The sequence below is a fragment of the Schistocerca piceifrons genome, chromosome 1 (assembly GCF_021461385.2).
Source record: "Schistocerca piceifrons isolate TAMUIC-IGC-003096 chromosome 1, iqSchPice1.1, whole genome shotgun sequence".
NCBI classification, from domain to species: Eukaryota; Metazoa; Arthropoda; class Insecta; order Orthoptera; family Acrididae; genus Schistocerca; species Schistocerca piceifrons.
In genome coordinates, this window is record NC_060138.1 from 735,349,040 (window position 1) to 735,356,688 (window position 7,649).

The 7,649-nt window shown below is 39.4% G+C and overlaps 1 protein-coding gene across 1 annotated transcript in view; it reads left to right on the forward strand.

The window, feature by feature from the left end:
* The window catches only part of LOC124711366, a 104,204-nt gene extending 97,549 nt beyond the window's left edge, over nt 1–6,655 (forward strand). The window contains exon 10 of the mRNA XM_047241412.1: nt 6,195–6,655. The gene's annotated coding sequence lies outside the window, so the exon portion shown is untranslated. The remainder of the gene's footprint in view (nt 1–6,194) is intronic.
* Nucleotides 6,656–7,649: the final 994 nt, after the last annotated feature.

Below are 7,649 nucleotides of genomic sequence, written 5' to 3' on the forward strand. Positions count from 1 at the left end.
ACAATGAACCTCTTTGACTGGATAAACAAATCTGTCTACTTGTTTTAGTTGTGCTTTGTACACACTTCAAAAAAAGTTTTGCATAACCCTGGTTCCCAGAACGCCTGAAGATAGACGTTGACTGTGGATATTGTATCACAGACACGGTCCCTTTAACTGTACAGAGAGGTCACTAAACTCGCTCAAAGATGTAAACAACCATGCATGAGCAGCACCTATTTGAATAGAGGGGGTCCAACAGCCGATCAGTTCCAGTCATTCCACCAGGTAGGAGGTACACGGCTTGTGTTGTCTGTTACCGCAATTTGATCATGTCCACATTGTTACTTTGTGCCAGGAAGGGCCCTCAACAAGCAAAGCGTCCAAGTGTCTCGGGGTGAACCAAAGCGACGTTGTTCGGACATGGAGGAGATACTGAGAGATAGGAACTGTCGATGACCTGTCTTGCTCAGGCCACCCAAGGGCTACTACTGCAGTGGATGGCCACTACCTATGGATTATGGCTTGGAGGAACCCTGACAGCAATGCCACCATATTGAATAATGCTTTTTCTACAACAGGACATCGTGTTACGACTCAAACAGTGCGCAATAGGCTACATGATGCGCAACTTCACTCCTGACATCCATGGTGAGGTCCATCTTTGCAACCACAACACCATGCAGCACGGTACAGGTGGGCCCAACATCATGCCGAATGGACCACTCAGGATTGGCATCACATTCTCTTCACTGATGCATGTCGCATATGCCTTCAACCAGAGAATCGTCGAAGACGTGTTTGGAGGCAACCTGGTCAGTCTGAACACCTTAAGACACACAGTCCAGCGAGTGCAGCAAGGTGGAGATTCCCTGATATTTTGGGGTGGCATTATGTGGGGCCGACGTACGCCACTGGTGGTCATGGAAGGTGCCATAACGGCTGTACGATACCTGAGTGCCATTCTCAACTGATAGTGCAACCATATCAGCAGTATATTGGCGAGGCGTTCATCTTCGTGGATGACAGTTTGCATCCCCATCGTGCCCATTTTGTGAATGACTTCCTTCTAGATAACAACATCGCTTGACTAGAGTGCCAGCATGTTCTCCAGACGTGAACCCTGTCGTATATGCCTGGGATAGACTGAAAAGGGCTGTTTATGGATGACGTGACCCACCAACCAGTCAGAGGGATCTATGCCGAATCACTGTTGGGGAGTAGGACAATCTGGACCAGCAGTGCCTTGATGAACTTGTGGATAGTATGCCACGATGAATACAGGCATATATCAATGCAAGAGGACGTGCACTGGCTATTGGAGGTACCGGTGGGTACAGCAATCTGGACCACCACCTCTGAAGGTCTCACTGTATGGTGGTGCAACATGCAATGTGCAGTTTTCATGAGCGGTAAAAAGGGCGGAAATGATGTTTATGTAGATCTCTATTCCAGTTTTCTGTTCAGGTTCTGGAACTCTCGGAACCAAGGTGATGCAAAACTGTTTTTGATGTGTGTACTTTGTTAATCATTGTCACTGATATCAGTTTCAACATGGACATCCTCAAAGACCATGTCTATTTTTTTATGTTAGATCTAATATATTTCAGTCTTCAGAAGGCTTCTGAACTGTTTGTCCTAAGCAGTTTTTTTTTGGGGGGGGGAGGGGGGGGGATTTGTGTTATTTCACAAGATACTTCAAAAACTGTGATAATTACAGTCTCTCCCAATAATGACAGTATGATTGAGTAACGTAACACTTGTGAGCCAGCCAAAAAGTTATGACCATTGCCCATTACAAGACTGAATGCTGCTTGGTAGTGTTGCGGGTGAATGATGCAGTAAGGAGAGAGTATAGTGAGAGCATATATGAATGAACAGTCACTCTAGTGACAATAAGGACTGCAAATAGGGAAATGTAGTGACAAAAATGGCTTTAACAAAGGGCAGATTGGTTATAATGTTGGACATCCACAGCTACAGAAATTAGAGGTCAGGGGTTTACCACTATGTAAAGTTGGATAGTTGGTAATCTTTGGCAGGTCTTATAACAAGAATACAAAGATGGTGCAGCCACAAGCATTTGAGACTACACAGTTCAGCACGCAATGTTGAACATGGGCCTCCACAGTTGGCGTACTCCACATATCCCTATGCAGACCCAGCAGCATTAACATTTACGATTGCAGTGGGAACAGGATCATAAAGATTGGATTGTGGATCAATGGAAACATATCACTTGGTTGGATGTATTATGTTTCTTGTTACACCAGATCAATAGTCACGTCCGGATGCACTGTCACCCAGACAAGTGGCTGCTTGAAATGTGCACCGTGCCAGGGACACAGACTGGTGAGGGCCGCACCTTGTTATGGATTACTTTCTCTGGTAATTGTGGTAGTAACTGAAGACACCTTGGCAGCTGTGGACTACATGAACACTGTTGCAGACAACATTCATCTCAACATACCATATGTCTTCACTGACAGCAATGGCATCTTCGAGCAAGATCAGTGCCCATCTCATAAATCCAGAATCCTACAACAGTGATTTGAGAAGGGTGATAGCGAACTCATGTTGATGTCTTTGCCACCAGATTCACCTGATTTGAACCTAGTGTAACACACCACAGTCATTATTGTGAACCAGCTCTGTGTACACAAACTGCGATCTATAATTTACAGATTGTGACCTGTGCATGGATGTCTGATGCCAAAATTACCAAGGACCTTTTGAATCCATGCCATGCAGAGTTGTTCCAAAGGTAGACCATCATGTTGTTAACCAAGTGGTGACAATATTTTGGCTCATCAATGTATGTGTTAGTGTGTTGAGGGTGCCTTTAAATTTTCATTTAAATCTGGGGGCGAGTATGGTGGTCAATAGAAAGCCTAATTATAAGTTGATATCCATACTTCATACTGATTATGGCCAAACAGTACCACAAGCTGTTTCAGTTTCTATTTAAATGGATCTAAGTATCTTGTTTACTGTGTCAAACATACCATTTCCATTTTCCATTACCCCATCCTTTCGATATACAGTTATCCTTTCGATATACAGTTAGATTTCTCCAAAAGTCTCCATTCTGTGAATTCTTTGTTTTAGCCAATTTTCTGTACCCTTTATTATATGCTATTTAGGACAGCTTCAACCTGGGAAGTTGTTGTGAATGCACTGGCAGTCGATTACAGTGATTTTAATATTCTTATCTGTGGGAAGCATTTCCTTCAGTCTTACTGTAATACTTCGGGGTCTCCTACAGTTGTCCTTAATCTGGATTGGATGCAGAGTCACCTAAGCTAAAAAAAACCTTTTGTGTGCACTCCGCAGTCAGTCACCTGGGTAGCTACCACTGATGTGTAGTACACCTGCGATCCATTTAGCAGAACCCTACAGCTCTCATCCTTTATTGCACAAGTCCAAGAACCCACAGCCTAGCTTTTCACAAAACCTTCACAGTCTCTTGTTCTGTCGTCTACTTGGCTAGAAACCAGAAGGGACCCAATATGTTCTGAGGAAAATTCTGTAGATTGTGAATTCCATGAGCAAGTCTAGTATTCTCCTCCTCAGCCCGTTGTTGGAATGCTTGTAGCATGCACCTTGGACCCCAAGCAAAGGAAGTGTATTCCAGAATGCTACATAACTTGCACCTGGTTACTCCTTGTTCCGCCATCGACTTCTGGAACAGCCTCTTTATCATGTTTAATGGAAGCAATTGCACTGCATGTACAAGGTGATCCTTCCCATCCTTTGCTGCCTTTCATCTTAGGTGCACCATTATTTGTCACATGTTCGGCCTGCCAACAATTCATAGACTCCTAAATTTTTTAGTTTGCTTTCCTCTAACACAGGCACAGTAGACTTCCATACAAGTGAAGTGTGTTGCACTGACTCAGTTTCAGTGGGAAACAGCAGCTTAGATTGCCAATAAGAGATTTTTTATGTAGAACTTGAGTTCTATCTGATTCCTACCTAAACAGGACCCATAGATGTACTGATAACTTGTCACTCGCATTCTAGTTGTTGAGTAGAGACAGGACGTGTAGTTTTCAGATAGGAGACAGTATCCACAGGACAGATTAATACCTGAGGCACCTTTGATGCCTCTGGTACATGAATTTCCGTAGTTAACCCAACACAACTATTCACAGCACCTTCCATTCACTTGGCAACAGAGCACGTTCCAGTTGCTTATGAACAGCAACTAAATCATCCCATTTCCAAGAAGAAACACTGTGGTGCTGTATTCTGACTGTTCAAATAACTTTACATTAACCTAACTGATTCTATTTTAATTTCAATGTCTGTTACACTACAAGACTGAGAGTTTCATTTACTGTTTGAATTTATAGCACCAAAGGAATTTTTTTTGGTGATATGACAAGAGAAAAACTTGGAATATAATACACAACTTCTTGAAGATTACTTTATATCTCAACCTTTTTTTGTGGTTACATTCACTAACAAATTCGTGAGACAGTATCTAAAATGGTTGTAATGTATTGCGGATGTAGTGACACACATTGCTGTCGGAAGGTAAACTTAATCTAACATGGTGTGAAAGTTAATTATCGACTACATTGAAGGCAATCTCAAAATCTAAACACGTTGTTGTTGTTCTTATAGAATTTAATCCACCCAGATTGCATAAAAATACACGATTACTAGTTTCAGCAAAACTAAATAGCCATCTCAGCTCATTTGTACAGAACTACTACCTTTTTTTTGTTGAATGTGTCCAATTAATGTGAACAGTCGATGGAATGGATTGGCCGTGGAAAAAAAATTAATAAATACATAAATAAAAAATGAAATTTTCTATGCAAATTATCTGAAGATGGCAGTTTAATTTTGCTGAAACTAGTAATCATTGCGTCTTTTTATGCAATCTGGGTGAATAAACTTCTAAGAACAACAACTGTGTTATAATATGAGCAAAACACAAAATTACACCACAGAAATTGACTTGGCAAGAGCTAAAGTTGTCTTATGATCATGACATTTAAAGCAATGACTTGAAGAAACATGTCAGTGGATAGTAATAATGGAAATATTGCACTAATCACATAAGTATTTACACTGCAATTAGGGGACACAATTTCCTGTAAAGATATTGCAGTCACAGTTTGCAGAATACGCAACTGTAACTCACAATTTGTTGCAAGATACGCTTTGTATAGCACTTCATACCTTCCAAAAATTCTCAAAAAATATATCTTTTATTACACAAGTACTGGATAAAACGGGGGGGGGGGGGGGGGGGGGGGGGAGACAGCTGAATAAAGAAAAGGCACAAATGTAGTTTACAGTTGGTGTTAAATAGTATGAATTTCTCATGGCATGGCACTTGCAAATGTGTGATAGATTACGGGAGGATACCAACAGTTTTTTTGTGTGTGCGTGTGCGTGCGCGCGCGCGCGACACATGCAATTGAAATGCAATAGTGGAGCAACAACAAATATCATTTTCTGTGTAGAGCACCGAACTAGAACTGGTAATCAAATTTTAGGTCATATGAAACGCTTAACCCCAGAACATGCTTAATTTTTGTGTTGAAAGCAATAGAAAGATGGCTCACTAAGGGTTTCTCTGTTTTCTTAAATGTCATTTAAAATAATAAACTGATACAGTTCTACAGTTAGGAACTGTATTCACTGACATAAGAATAATGTATATCATTTATCCAGCAATATCTTCAAGACAACTATTTAAGCAGTGAAGCACACTAACAGTCAAGACCCCACAATATATTTACTCTGTTATGACCTTTACCTTTAATGGCCGGCTCAGCTTAATGATGATATTCACAAATTTCATTATCTGCAATAAAAATGATGTCCTCCCTTCACAACTTTACCTTATTTTAGCACAGAAAGAGTGCGTATGCAACCATAAAGAAAAGACTGCCTCACCTTTGAATTTGAGTTACTGATATGCAGTGCACTTTGTGAAACTATTTTCAACTCGTGCTCCTTCAAAATGGAATCATTTAATAATTATACATAACAATAAATAAGTTGTTGGTGGATGTTAGATTGTTTATAAGTTTTTTATTTGTTTAATTAGTCTTGCTTGGATAATTTCAGCAGTATATGCATTTAAGTGCTGTTTACATTGCCATTGCAGTTTTGATATGCTTTTTATTTGTGTTTTTTATGTACTTACACTAAGAAATGGCACTGTGAATTGAAATAAACTTTGGCTGTTCCAGGTTTCCAATTATTTCTGTAATTCTGTGTCCATCGGAGGAACGTAGTTCAGTCACTCACAGAGATGGCCGCTATTATAACGGCAGAACACTGTTATTCTTTGGAAATTGTATGGTATATTTCGGCAGTTGAAGAATTTTGTGTGTGTGTGTGTGTGTGTGTGTGTGTGTGTGTGTAAAATGAACAAAGTGCATTGAAGTAATTTATCAACTTAAATGACTCAAGCAATCATTATAAAATTACTCCAATAATTATGGAGATGTAAATTTTACTCCATATTAATGTTATATTTATTATCAATGTCCATGTGTTTATAATTTATTGTTTGAAGCAGCTGAGTGTTGTATACTGATGCTTATGAATGAAGTGAAACAGTCTTTCTTATGCATTATTGTTATTTTTCTTCCTGTGCTCAAGTGGAAGCTTTAATCTACAGAAGAGAAGTCGGTGGGGCGGGTGTGTGTGTGTGGGGGGGGGGGGGGGGGGGGGTTGTGTCTTCCATTTACAATTGCATTCCGTGTTACTCATGTAATATAATAAAACTGTGTATAATAACATATGTAAATTGTAAATATGACACGGCGACTTTGAAAATGATGTTCCTTTTGCACACTGCAAGGTAATGTGCAGCCATGATGATATTCTTTTTCTGTTATATATTATTGTTTTGTATAATGTATTTCCCCTTGTCCAATACACATTTTTTTAAATTATGTGTTTTTATTATTTTGCTCCATGCAGATCCATGAAACTTTTTGGATATGGTATTATATGTTGTGAAGACCAGGTATTGTTATTTCTGTGTAACAAAAGTTTTCCATAACAAAGTTTTAACCAAGTTTTACTAAGCATCACTCAAATGTGATTGGAATCTAATAACAGATTATCTGAAATCAAGAGTCTGGACTGGTTATGATGTATCGACAGTTACAATCATTACTACCTCACAGTGTTTATGTTAGGTATCCAACTCGTATGAGAATTTTGAATGACATTTCTGATCCTTTCCACCTACTTGTTTTTCATCATATTTCCTTTATTTTATCTTTCTTTTTTTTACTGGAAGTTGAACCAAATAATTGTATATCAAATTTTAACAGCCACGCTCCGATTATTCATAATAACCTGTTTTGTAAGGTAGTGTTACTAGATTTTCATATTCTGACTTTTACATGGTAACTGAATTATCCTGTCTTTGTTCAAATATCTGTTCAACCTGTGTTGTGTACACTTACACTTCCATGCTCTGCAGTGCATTTAATTTGTGTTTAAAAGGCAGGGGGGACAGGGAGGAGAAATGAAAAATTATGTATTTTGGATAAATAAAGGTGCCCTCAACTTGAAGGTTGATTAAAATACAGCAGTATTTTATTGGGCGTGGTGCTTTTGACATTGGTCAGATGATGATTCTTCCACTGAAATATTTTGTGTATGGTGGAACACAAGTCAGGTAGGGC